We start from the raw sequence: 14,075 nt of genomic DNA, 5'->3' as shown, positions 1-14,075 counted from the left end.
CAAAACAAACAAAAAACTCTGATGCTTTAGGGAAACCTGTTCTTTCTCCCCTCCCCAGTTTCATTAAGATACAGTTGACAGACAGTACTGTATAAAGTTTAAGGCATACAGCATACTGATATACATATGTTGTGAAACAATGCACACAATAAACTTAGTTAACATCCATCATGTCATATAGATACGAAAAGAAAAAAAGTTTTTTTCCTTATGATGAAAAATCTTAGGATCTATTCTCTTAACAACTTTCCAATATACCATAGAGCAGTATTAACAATAACCATCATGTAGTACGTAACATCCCCAGTACTTATTTATCTTACAACTGAAAGTTGGTACCTTTGGACCCCCGTCATCCAATCCCCCCTCCCTCCACCACCCTTCTCTGGTAACCACAAATCTGATCTTTTTTTTTTTTTGGAAAACCTATTCGTGTAGCTCTTCTGCCTCGTTTCTGGCTTACCGTTTTGGTCCTGTGTACCTAATAGCATAATTGATGTCCAGGAAATAGATTAAAGTATTAGCTAAGATTAGAATTGGTTCTGGGTTCTGATGTCTGGGTTAAAATCCACTTACAAGTCATGAGACTTTTAGCAAATTACTTTACTTCTCTATATTTCAATTTCTTCATCTGTATAGTGGGATACAAGTCAAATCTCCATAATATCATTGTTATAAAGTTAATTTAGTTAATATTTATTAAGTTCTTAGCACAGTGTCAGAAATATGGCATGTGCTTAGTAAATTTTAGTAACTGACATTACTAACCCCACATTGTGAACTACTGAGAGTTTGGACATTACAGCTATCTTTGCCTTTCTCTCTTGTTCCCCTGTGACCTTAATTGGCCAAAACTAATAGATTTGAGCTTTGACCACTATGTCTATACTCTGGAGACTCAAGCAATCAAACATGCCATGGATGGCACAGTTATATTACATCAGAGTTCTATTCTACCCTTACCATGTGATCTCATCCATCTCCTTCTCTACTGTTTTTTTGTTCCAACTGTGAAGTGATTTGAGATTTTCTAAAAGTCCCCAGGAGCAAAAACAGATATATTGTTATTTGTACTTCCAAAGTATTCTTAATTAGAGTTTTGAAAACAATTTCCAGGCAATACATTTTGAAATACAAGAAACTTTCAGGCATTACTGTATATTATTATATAATTCTATAATTTCTAAGTAACCTACCTTCAGTTCCCAATTTATCATGTGTATAAAATTTCCAACTATCACATCCAAACTAAAATAAAAGTCTATAAGTGAAGATACAGAATCAGCTTCATATTTAAAACATACAAGTTAATTTTGCTGTAGGAAAAAGGTGACATATTAAGAACTGAGAGAATTTCTGCTGACAGCCAGGTTCTAGAGTTATGTTTTATTTGCATGGTTTGCCTACAGTCCAAAACAACAGAAAAAAATGAAAAAGGTCATATGCAATTAGCTAATGTTCTAACATATAATTTTCTTGAACTTAGAAAGTTTTTGAAAGTTTTCAAGTAGTGTAATATAAATAGTTAACAGTTGGTGCCACGGGTCTGTAAATCAAGATCTCAGTTTTCTGAATTCCCTCTGGAGAAGAAAAAGATTGAATACAAACAGTGGTTGATTGTGGCCTCAGTGATGTGCTTCCCTAGTAGATGTCCAAGAGCTGCAGATCAAGCTTTGTCAAGGGGAAGGATTCGAAACTTGAACTTGGACTTTTTATTAATGCCAGACATAAACTACTGCTTGCAAGAACAATATTGTCAGTACTATGCACCAGAGAGCCAGCAGTCTATGGCTTCTAAGTAGCAAAAACTACTGAAGAGCAGGCACATGCATAAACAAAGAGTGTAACCTCTAGCATGAGCTCACATTTCACTTTTGTAGTCCCACCTGTAAAAGAAAAATGGCACTTGTGTCTTAAAAAAGTTTATCAAAAGCTGAAACCTTGGGGCTTCTTTAACCTGCTACATTAAAGTAGAAAGCATTGAGGAACAGAAGGTGATAGGAAGAAGGATGAGCAGGAAAGAACATAACTTTTTCCTGATCCTACTAACCAGCTATGCCATGGTAGAATTACAAATATTTGTACTGAAATTTTGACAGGTTCACTAACAAATTAAAGGGCTCCAACTGGAACCCACAGGAAAAGCCAGCAGCAGCAAATAGTCCTTAATGCAAAGATCAAATGTCCTGAAATCTCTTTTCAACTCTTTTCCAACGTGGCATGTTTGGGAATTGCTCTGCCTGCCTCAGCTCAGGAAAAAGAGACAAAAGAATTCATACTGCATTACTAGAAATAAGCATGTCAAGTGTCCCAGAATAGTACCTGGTGTTAGGTGCAACATAAAATACACCATATAGTGAAAAATCAACTTTTTACTCCCTTTCTATTGTTCAGTGCCAACAACACAAATCCGTGCCCCTTTTTTTCTGAGCTATTCCTCCAACATATTTTGCCTTTGTCCTTCCTTGATCACCCATCTCCCTCCCTCTTCTGGAAAACCCAATGTCCCATGTCTGTTTTCTACAGCTAAGGAAATCCATTTCTTTCCTATGGGAAATGCAGTCAGCAACTAACCGTGTGCTATAGCTTCTCCGCAGCAGTTTGAAGCTATAAAAGTTAAGGTTACCTGTTGATAAATGGAAAGGAGCAGGAGACATTAGAGTTAGTAAGCATATGTTTTTCCCATAATTGCTCCCCACAATCACTGAGTTTTATATGTCTTAGAATGAAAATTGCATATTCTTGGGCATCTTTTCTATAGATGGGAAGAGACCTATCAGCTACTCAGAAAATACTAGTTAGCTAAAGGATACAAGCACTTTGGAATCTTCTGAGAATGACTGAGTCTCACTCATTTACAACAGAATGGGACATCTCTAGAGTAAGGAAGAGGCATTAGAATACACACTTGGTGGCTTATACACATATTGATAGGTAATTGTGCATGTCCATCATGCTCTTAGCTCCTCTCAAGGGGTAATTAGAAGTTTTTTCCTTCCTTCCTCCCCTCCTCCCTCCCTGCCTCCCTCCATTCTTCCCTTCTTTCATACTTTCTTCCTTTCTTTCTTGTCTTAGTCATGTTTGGAATTGTTTTTCAGAATGTTTAGACTATTTTCCTCACATTGTCACCAGCTCATTACCACAGAATTACACTTCACAAACAAGAGCTGGCTGGAGAGCCAACTTGGCTTAGCTGTACCATCTAAGGGAATTATTAAAAGGATGAATTTCTTTCTTTCTGAAAAGACAAGCACAATATGATCAACCGACATGCAGGGCCACTGCCTGTTTCTCTCTTCAGTGTTGTTTCGTGGCCTTTTGCTCTCTCAGAGTTACTCACTGATGAAGTGAGTATCAGTGGTGTTGTTTTTCCACTTGGAACCAAAATCCCATGAGTTTTGTTTCAAGAACACATCCTTCACAGCTTTATTGTAATTGGCTTTACAATTTCTGTTGTTGTTATATGTACTAACAACTACAAGTCCATATTTCACACCAATGATAATTACTGAACTTTACACACACACACACACACACACACACGCCCTTAGGAATAAGAATTAGACAACACACTCTCTTTTACATAGCAGAGTTCAATGTAATTTTCATTATGTTAGTGATATAAAGACATAATATCAAGTTTTTTAAAGTATGGTACTTATAACATGATTTTAGATGATCTATGGTGAGATATATGTGTGGAAGAGACTAGAAAAATCTGTGATTTTTGGCATAGTATCGCTTCCCTGTTTACATAGCTTTAATTAAGGAAAAATACGTAAAATATCTTAGATAAATAATAGTTCAGAGGTATACATGTAAGACAAAACCATGTAACTAGTAAGTGATTATTGTATACTTGGAAAATCATTCAATAAGAAACTCTTCTCTGTGCACGTATACCTAGTAGCACATATTTAGAGTTCAAAGGTAGAAAATAGAATACCTATATACTTTATAATAGTCTTAGATGCTTTACTCTGTCTGGCAGTCTATTTTTGATAGTGTCATCATTGAACTTTTGACAAAAGTCTAGAGTGACATCAGTGATTGTTAAAAATGAAAAACAAAAAACAAAAACTATAGAACTCTAATAAGAGTCTATTCATTGCCCTCAAAGAACCAAAGAACTTTGGTAGATTTGAAGAGCTTGTATTTTAGAGAAAACATTTTGGCCTTTTATGAATAAAGTATCTTTGGTTACATTACATACATACATACATTTGTTTTACATTCTGCTAATTTTATCAGACATGCAGAAAATAATTTCCAGTTGTACCTGCTAGGGTCTCCCCTGGAAAGAGAAAGAAGACGTAAATTATGTTAGCAAAATTAGGGCAGACTAGGGAATCATGATTGTCTATTCCACAAAGTTTTACGGAAACGTTAGGTTAAATAGAGAAGAGGCAGACCCAGAAATGAAAACATGAATGAGGATAACTTAACATTTGTATAGGCCTGCATTCATTAGAAGCATGGTATACAAATGTATCCTTTACTCTCTAGCTATATCTCCAATGTGGTCATATGTCACCATATCTAGAAATCCCGAACTTAAGCTTACATTACCAATCACCCCTTTCTAAATTAAGCTTCTATCCTAATAACTGACACAATATTTCCTCTCCCTACTCCTACCTAGTCGTTATTAGTAATTCCTTCTCCTGGGCTCCATTTATTAGGAATTCTATCAGTTTGACCAGACATCAGCTCTCAAAGGGGTGTTAAAACTTCCATGTCCTTGGGGCGCCTGGGTGGCTCAGTTGGTTAAGCGACTGCCTTCAGCTCAGGTCATGATCCTGGAGTCCCAGGATCGAGTCCCACATCGGGCTCCCTGCTCGGCAGGGAGTCTGCTTCTCCCTCTGACCCTCCCCCCTCTCATGCTCTCTCTCTATCTCATTCTCTCTTAAATAAATAAATAAAATCTTTAAAAAAAAAAAAAAAACTTCCATGTCCAATGTTCCTTCCAGAAAAGGCAAGGATCTTATATGTTCTTGACTTCCGTAATCAAAGTGCTTGGGTAATTTAAAATACACATTATTCAGAAGGTGCAATAGTGTAAGTCAATTTGATCTGAAGCCCTGAACCAAGCCAGTAAGCTCTAGAGCTCAGCTTCCCTCCCCCATATCTGTGAGACGGAAGAACAGTGTCTGGCCTGGCCTATTGGCCTCAGGGGGGTAAAACATGCTATGCTACCTAGAGGTCAGAATTCCCAAGGCTGGAATCAGGACCATGATGGGGCTCCTGCTGAGTGCAAGCGATTTTTGTTCACCACATGAACTGGCTCTTCCTATACTAGAGAAAGTAGAGACTAACATACAGACAGGAGGCTTCTTTTTTGCTGAGGTACAAACATCTCATAAAGAGTAAAATCCAAATAAAAATTACCTCATATTTTTACCTTGGCTCTTTCACACAGTATTTATTCATAGCTCATTTGTCATGCCTTAATAAAGATACCAGTTACTTTTGAAATAGGCTTTTGTCAGGTTGCCAATATCTTGAAATCTTAGAAACCCACTGCAAATGTGAACACAGATTTTGAACAACCTGGCAGCTGGCCAAGCACTGAAAATCTTTAAGACAAGAGTAGTCAGCCATCTTATTTAATGTTTTGATTTTGTGTTTGAATAAAAAAAGACTGGACTAGATAACCTCCCAACTCTAAGATTCCATAACTATTTTTCAAATATCCTCATCTTTCAAGTATTCTATAAACAAATGTTCTACAAGAAAAATTCTGAGACAATCGTGGTTTGCTGTGTTTATTTTCCTCTCTTTCTCTCTCTCTCTCTCTCCCTCCCCTCTTACTTTCTCTTTTCCACCCATCCCATCCCCAAATATGGTGCAATAACAAATTCCTTCATCGAAGCGCCAGAGTTGTTAGTGATTACAATACATGTTTTTAAATTCTCCACTCACTGATGAAAACATGTGATACGAAATACTGAAGAAACCTCAGGGGCATTCCAAGCATTTATGGACAAAAAAGTCAAGACTTGTGGTATTTTCCTTCAAAATCCATGTGAACAGAATCAAAGAGACAGAGGAATGTATATTTAAGACTTCTTAACTAAAATGGATACATTCTGTCATTAGCAATCCCTGAATATCGTAACTCTGAAATAATGTAAATCTATCCAGTCCTTTCTATCTCCCTTGGCATTTCTCTGGTGCAAAGCTTTCTAATCTCCCATCTAGACCATTAAAGTAGCCTCCAACCCTGCTTCAGGCTGGCTTCATACAAGTTCCAGGTCGGGCCTCCCAAAGCCCTGCTGTGATTCCATCACATCTCTGTATAAAAACAACATTGGCTGCCCTCTACCTACTAAGTAAATGTCTGACCATGATATTTAAATAGTTCTATCATTAGGCCTGGACCTATTTTTTCAGGCTTATCTTCTCTAATGTTCCTATATAGTCCTAAAATCCAGTATTTCTCATACTTGTTACTACTGACATTTGTAACCAGATGATTTTTTGTTGTTGTTGGGATGAACTGTAGTATGCACTGAGTGAGGTTTAGCAGCATCCCTGGCCTCTACCCAGTAGACATCAGTAGCGCCCCTAAGTTGTAGCAACCAAACTGTCCCCAGACATTACCAAATGTCTCCTGGGGGGGCAAAATCACCCTTGATGGAGGACTATTGCTATAATTAATTCAAATTGTATTACTTTTGTTTCTAAACTATACCCTTTTTCTATCTAACAATGTACTTTATTGATAACAATTTCTTCTAGAATACCTCCATAACTCCCCAGACCCTGACACATACCCCTTAGTTTCATATGTTGACATTTTAGGAGCATTTAGAACTTCCTTCATGAAATTTGTCTCTGTTGCTGCATCCTATGTGATCACTCCTTTAAGTCCATCCTTTGTATCCATTTCATTCATTAAATACCCATCCTCTTTGGGCTTACGATATTCCCGTTTGTCTATCTGCCAAATGGTTCTCGAAATAGTTTAATTAACTCATTCAACTCATAAGTAGTGAGCTCCCACAATGTGCCAGGCATCGTTGTGTACAGTGAAACTACAGTGATGAGCAGAGCAACCTCTCTGTTGCTCTCTGCAACCTCTCTGCTTTGTCCAACTCATAGGTCAAGGAAAGGGTGGGGTGGTAGGTGTGATGTATGGGGAGACTAATAAATCAGTAAATTTTAAAAATACACTATTTTGTCTGTCTTTAAAAAAATAAGTGGTGTGGGGCGCCTGGGTGGCTCAGTCGTTAAGCGTCTGCCTTCGGCTCGGGTTGTGATCCCAGGGTGCTGGGATCGAGCCCCATGTCCAGCTCCCTGCTCAGCAGGAAGCCTGCTTCTTCCTCTCCCACTCCCCCTGCTTGTGTTCCCTCTCTTGCTGTCTCTCTCTGTCAAAAAATAAATAAAATCTTGAAAAAAAATAAGTGGTGCAACAGACTATAATAAGTAAAACTTCTTTAGATATACTTCTTTAGATATAAATATATATATTTATATCTAAATATCTAAATATCTTAAATATCATACTAAGGTATGATATTTAAATTGAGGATTGAAGCATGAGAGAGTCAACTTGTATCTTTGCCTTTGGAGGTAACCATGTGTGCAAAGGCCCTGAGGTGGGACTGGGTTTGGCTTATTTGAAGGTTTGAAATAAATTCCTGGGGCTGATTTATGGTAACAAAAGAGAAAAGTTGTAGGAAATTAATTGGGAAAGGCAAGCAGGAACCAAACTGTTCAGGGAGTGTTAGTTCAAGGTAAGGATTCTGGATTTTCTTTGAAACATTTTAAGAAACAAGTATGGGGATTTATGAAAGGAAGTGATATGATTCTGATTTGTACCAATTAATACACTACTCTAGATTCTGTGTGAAGAACATGGAAAAATAATGTTTCTACTTAAAGAACCTCAAAATTAGAAGCTATCTTATTTTTTCCTAGAGCTAAAACTCCAGAAAGATTGAATTCCCATCCTAGAACATCCCACATGTTGTGCCATGAAAGAGTTAAAAGGAGATTAGGTATCAATCCTTCCAATCTTTGGAATAGAATATTTCTAGTTGTGACTTCAAAGTGCCATAGAACTATTAATATGTTCTATATGTTGTATGGCATGAAAAAGGATAGGAAGCACTGCTGTAACATAGGACTAAATTAGTCACACACATTAGAACATCCCCAATGGACTGGACACTCACTACCTCCAAAAAGCACTTTTTCCAGATTTTGAAAGCTCTAATAATTAGAAAACTCTGCTTTTCATTGAGCTGAGTCAGAAGTGTGTGGGATATACTGATGAGATCATGAGTAGACCAGTTTGGCCCAGGCAAAAGTTCTTTCAGAGGAGGCTTTTCTAAGTCAACAATCCTTTTCCGTTATCTACCTCTCTGTGAAAATACCAACTTCCCAAGAGCTTGTTCACTTTATACCTGTTTCTCTGCCTGGTGACAATGAATACTTTGCTGGTGCTCCCCTAAACCCTTCCCTCTGAATCATTTCAATCAATCTCTTTGTTTATAATATATGACTTTAGTACTCTTCCTTTTGATAATTTTCCCTGATTGCCCATCCCCAGAGTCAAGAAGTCAGTTATCCCCTCCCCTTGTGTGTCTTCTCCACTAACCTGTGAACTCCCTAAGGACAAAGACTTGGTCTTACTCATCTTGACATCCTGTGTGCCATGCAGAGTGCTTACTACACTTCAGGTGTCTAGTAAATATTTGTTAATTATTATGGGTAGAGCAACTTTGGATTTTGGAGTAAAAATTTCAAATCTTAGTTTACCATTTACCTGTTATGGGAGTCATTTATTCAAACATTTAGTTCCACATTAGTAAGTGTCTATATGCCCAATGATGGAAATACACGGGCCTTACTTCATGGAGCTCATGGTCTAGACAGAGAGTCAAACATTAATCAAGTGATTAATTGATAAGTAATTACAAAATGGTAGGAATTCTATGAAGGAAAAATATAGGATTCCATAAGAATATATATCTGAGAAATCCTTTTGTCTGGGTTCTCAGGAAGGTTTTATGACACGATAAAATTTGAGCTAAGATCTGAAGAACAAGTCAATCTTGAGCAATATATATAAACTCGCTAAGCCCCAGATCCCTCACCGGTAAAATGAAGATGATAATCTCTTCTCTTTAGGGTCCTCCCAAGGACTAGTTAGTTAAAATATGTGCCTGCCACAGAGAAGGAAATCAATCATTGGCAGGTTCTTTGTCCTGCGATAAATGAGAAAGGAAAGCAGGCTGAACCAGCAAGATTGTGGAAAGACTTAACTTCTTCATGTAATATGTTGAATTGTTCCCCCCCCAAAAAATATGTTGAGGTCCTAACCCTTGTACTTCAGAATGTGGCCTTATTTGAAAATAAGTTAATTATAGATGCAATTAGCTATGCTAAAATAAGGTCATATTGGAGTAGGGTGTGACTTTTTCCAATGTGACTGGTGTCCTTACAAGAAGAGGTAGACTTGAGAACACACATGGGAGAGAAAGACATGCCATAAGTGAGGCAGAGATTGAAATGCTGCAGTTGCAAGACAAAGAGCACCAGATTGTTGACAAGCCACCAGAAGCTGGGAAGGGGCAAGCAAGGGTTCTCTCCTACAGGTTTCAGAGGGAGCCTCGCTTTGCCAGCACCTTAATTTTGGATTTCTAGCCTCCAGAACAGTGAGACAATAAATTTTTGTTGTCTTAAGACACCTGGTTTGTGGTACTTTTTAATGGTAGTACTAGAAACTAATATATGTTGTAAAAGTGTTTAGACTGCATATTACAGATAATGATACAGACTTTGAAGACTAGGTGGAAGGTAGGATGCGAACAAGAAAATATACAGAAAAAAAGTGTTTTGAGAAGCTAAACCTAGAATCAGTGTTTACCATGTCAGTGTATTTTCTGTTCCTGCTGAGTCCGTAAGCTCCTTGAGGGCAGAACCTCTGCCTTCTATACGTACTGGTTAAATGACTTATTTCAAATACACATTTGAGTACACAAGTTCTTTATAGAAAATTTACAAGTAAGACATTTTAACACATTGAATTTTTACTCTTGTAAAGTAAAAATCATCTTCTCATTTTATTTAATTGAAGAGGCAAAGCATGCAGTAAATTAAGTCCAATTTGCATGCAATTGTGCATGCAATGTAGAACTTGGCTTTAACTAGGGAGCAAGATGTGTACAAACTCAAACACCCATTTATTTGAAGTTAACATTAATTGTTTACTTAAAATTTTCATTAGTTTCCTTCCCTTGCTTTCAAAGAAAAAGATCGTATCATTTCTCCTAATTTAAAGCTCACAAAATCCATAACTGACAATAAGAATGTACCCCCTGGGGGCTAATACATTTCTGTGATATTATAGTAGTAATGCCTTCAAGCTCTGTAGCAAGCCTGTAATTCTATAAAAAAAATCTTCATGGCTTTAATTCATACGGCTTTGCTCTATTTAATTATATTTATCATCCAAAAATAATATGCACTTATAAAAATAGTGAATGGTGTGTGGAGGAAGCAATGTACTGTATCATATTTTATGAAACTTCATATGCCATGTGTATTGATCTGGTATAAACTAGAGAACATACTTTGTTTAAATTAAGGCTTTAAATTCAATTTTATACCAATTCCTTCAACTCATTATCCATAATATATTTGTTTACATCCATGGAAATGTTACCTGGTTAACTATGCAATTTTGCCTAATTCAGATTGATTTGTATCTTCTATCCTCTCGATTTGTGCAATTTCATGTTGCAATCATTAAATAATGAAAGAAGCCTTTTAGTTTAATAAAATTATTATTGTCCATGAATGTTAAATATGCAAGTAAAAATAAAGCAGAAACCAAATAAAAAAGAAAGCTCGACATGTTTGAGACACTACCCCTACCCTGTCTGACTCTACAACAGTTTTCAATGCAAGCAGTTTTCAGGGGTTTTCCTGTGTCCACCACTTCCTGGGCACACAAGACCTCCTGGTGCATTATTTTATTTAGCTTCAGTTTTTAGAAACTGCCCAAGAGTTCCTCTTTCTGAGAATTATCTCATTCTTTAGAACCTCCAGATTACCCCCCTCTAAAACTTGAATGGTGATTCCAAAGATCCGTGAACCCCCAGTAAGACCTATTGTACTCAGGTTATTCAAAGACAAGGCCCAGGAATTTACCTTTTTAAAAAACACTCCAGGGCGCCTGGGTGGCTCAGTTGGTTAAGCGACTGCCTTCGGCTCAGGTCATGATCCTGGAGTCCCGGGATCAAGTCCCGCATCGGGCTCCCTGCTCAGCGGGGGGTCTGCTTCTCCCTCTGCCCTCTTCTCTCTCATGCTGTCTCTCATTCTCTCTCAAATAAATAAATAAAATCTTTAAAAAAAAACAACAACAACAACAAAAAAAAAAAAAAAACACTCCAGGTGACTCAGCTTCAGAAGATCTAAAGTTCTCAAATGGAGGGGCGCCTGGGTGGCTCAGTCGTTAAACATCTGCCTTTGGCTCAGGTCATGATCCCAGGGTCCTGGGACTGAGTTCCACATCTGGCTCCCTGCTCAATGGGAAGCCTGCTTCTCCCTCTCCCACTCCCCCTGCTTGTGTTCCCTCTCTCGCTCTCTCTTTCTCTGTCAAATAAATAAATAAAATCTTTTAAAAATTTTTTCAAAAAGTTCTCAAAAGGAGAATTTCTGTCTTGGACTTTCCTGCTTATCAGCGATCTCCTAGCATAAAGCCACTGGACACCCTCCTTCCTACTGTGCAGATACTGTGTCCTTTCCTCCTCTTAAATATAATGTAATCTGGTTGACTATCTCAGACTAATGAGAGAGTGCTGGAAGGACTCATTAATTCATATAGAGGTATCTTCATAAAGTCCTTCTGGTGGCTGTGGCCACCCCCACTGGAAAAGGTTGTAACTTAAACCAGAAACTCGAATGGTAGGTATATCCTCCAGGTAGTAGTTAAGATCTTGCCATTTTCCCTAAATAATATGTTGTATATGTCTTCTATTCTCTCAGTAGCAATACCAAATGACATTCCTGCTAGATAGACCTCAGCTTGATACCCAGATCTGCCATGTGCTGTCTATGTGGCCTAGGGCAAGTCATGTGGACCTTTCTGAGACTTACATTTGTCAAAAGGAGATAATAATTTATACTTTCCAGAACTGTTTAGATTAATAGTGTGTGAAAAGTACCTGTTAGTTCATAGTACTCAATAAATGATGGTTAAAAAAAATTTAAAAAGGGTATAATTTCTACAAAAATGCCCTAATTCCTTTAGAGGTCCTAGGAACCTAAGTAATCCTTGCACTTTCAACAAATTCCATGATGGTGGGATTTGCTCCAGGTTCTGAGCTACATCCCCAGGGTTAAAGTTGAAGGTCTAAGTAAGGTTAAAGGCAAGACCATTTAAATTAGCTGAAGTTCCTGGATATTTTCTCTTTAGGACATAAAGTTGGGAAGAGATCAGAAATGGGGATGTCTCCATTAAAATATTCTTTAAATTGGCAACCAAATGCCTTTTGGTTAATACCAAACAATGGAATTCAATGTGAGAAAAATTAATTATTTCTTCTGTCCAAATCACCATACTTTAGAGCCTATTCATTGGTAGTTTCTCATCATATCAGTTTCTGGGATTGGGACAGAGACTTTGGACTTACACTTTGTATATTATTCTCTTCATTCATTTGTTTAATTTTCCATTATGAATTGGACATGAAATGCACACCAAATTCATGCATTAAATATCCCTGGCATAAAGGACATGCATTAAATATCCCTGACATAAAAGACATCCCCAATGTACTCAATCATTAATGAGGTTAGTACTGAGTTTCAATTGCAAGAGAGCAGTGGCAAATTTTGGTATGTCCTACAGCAAATGCCTGAAGGTTTTTACCCTCCTGTAATATGAAGAAAGCACCAGTCAAGTTATCACCTAGCCCTGGAATTAACATGTGAGTAGTTTCTATGTCTTAGATGCTATTGCCCTGAGGTAAAGGATAAAATTACATAGCCCTAGAATAGGTTTACAGCCTAGAATCCAGAACACACTTAATGAGACCTTTGGAGCATTAGATAGACATTTTATTCCCTCATTCCCACCACCCTACGAGGTCCTCAATATTGAGACACTCCCTTGCATGCAATCTTACTTTCAAAGCATTTTGATACCTATTTTTATTAAAAGAACACTTAGATTCTTGAGTAAAATGACCTAGACATACAGTTCTGTCTTACCTGCTACTGGTCAAAGCAATTTAGGTGTTGTTTCTTCATTTTCTCATAACTCTGCAAAATACAAAACAGTGCAAAAATAGTGACTTTTTAATTCTATGAACCAACTGGAGAAAACTGATTTATGAGTCCGGTTTAAAGCAGAAGTCAGCAGATTGTGGTCCAGGGGCCAAATCCAGCTCACCACCTGTTTTTGTAAATAGAGTATTATTAATTGAAACACAGCCATGTCTACTTGTTTAGGTATTGTCTATGGTTGCTTTCGTACTAAAATGGCAAAGTTGCGTAGTTGCCACAGATATTGATCATCTACAAAGTCAACAATATTTACCGTCTGCTTTTTTATAAGAAATGTTTGCCAACTCTTGGTCTAGAGCACAACCTAATAATATTAGGAAGACTAATGTCTGTGGCTTTTCACAAAGTTTCATTTGTTAAAAATCCCTGGATGGTGGATAGAGTTTAAACTTAACCAACGGCTATTTTTATGTTCTTAAATATGAGAAATTATTTAATTTTTGTTGTCTTAAATGTTGGATAGCTACTGGAACATATTTAATTCTCTACAACATAATATCATTTCCAAATGAATTTCTGAAAATCATCCTAGTCATTATTCCTCTTCAGAACTCTTTATGTACATTTCCAAATATATGCAAAATGACAAAATAAGCATTTAAAGAATGCCTATTAGCTGACAGAAAATGTATCATTATGGTAGTTGGTATAAGGCAAAGAAAAGGGCAAGAAGTCACTGCACAGAAATCACCTATAGATTTTTAAGGAGATTATATATAAGATATATAATAAAATCTTATTGGTTCTGGTTTTGATTTCATCTTCCATATCAA

The sequence above is a fragment of the Mirounga leonina genome, unplaced genomic scaffold, assembly GCF_011800145.1.
Source record: "Mirounga leonina isolate KUSES-001 unplaced genomic scaffold, KU_Mleo_1.0 Mir_53, whole genome shotgun sequence".
NCBI classification, from domain to species: domain Eukaryota; kingdom Metazoa; phylum Chordata; class Mammalia; order Carnivora; family Phocidae; genus Mirounga; species Mirounga leonina.
The sequence above is the reverse complement of the archived record's forward strand: the minus strand, read 5'-3'. Positions refer to the sequence as shown.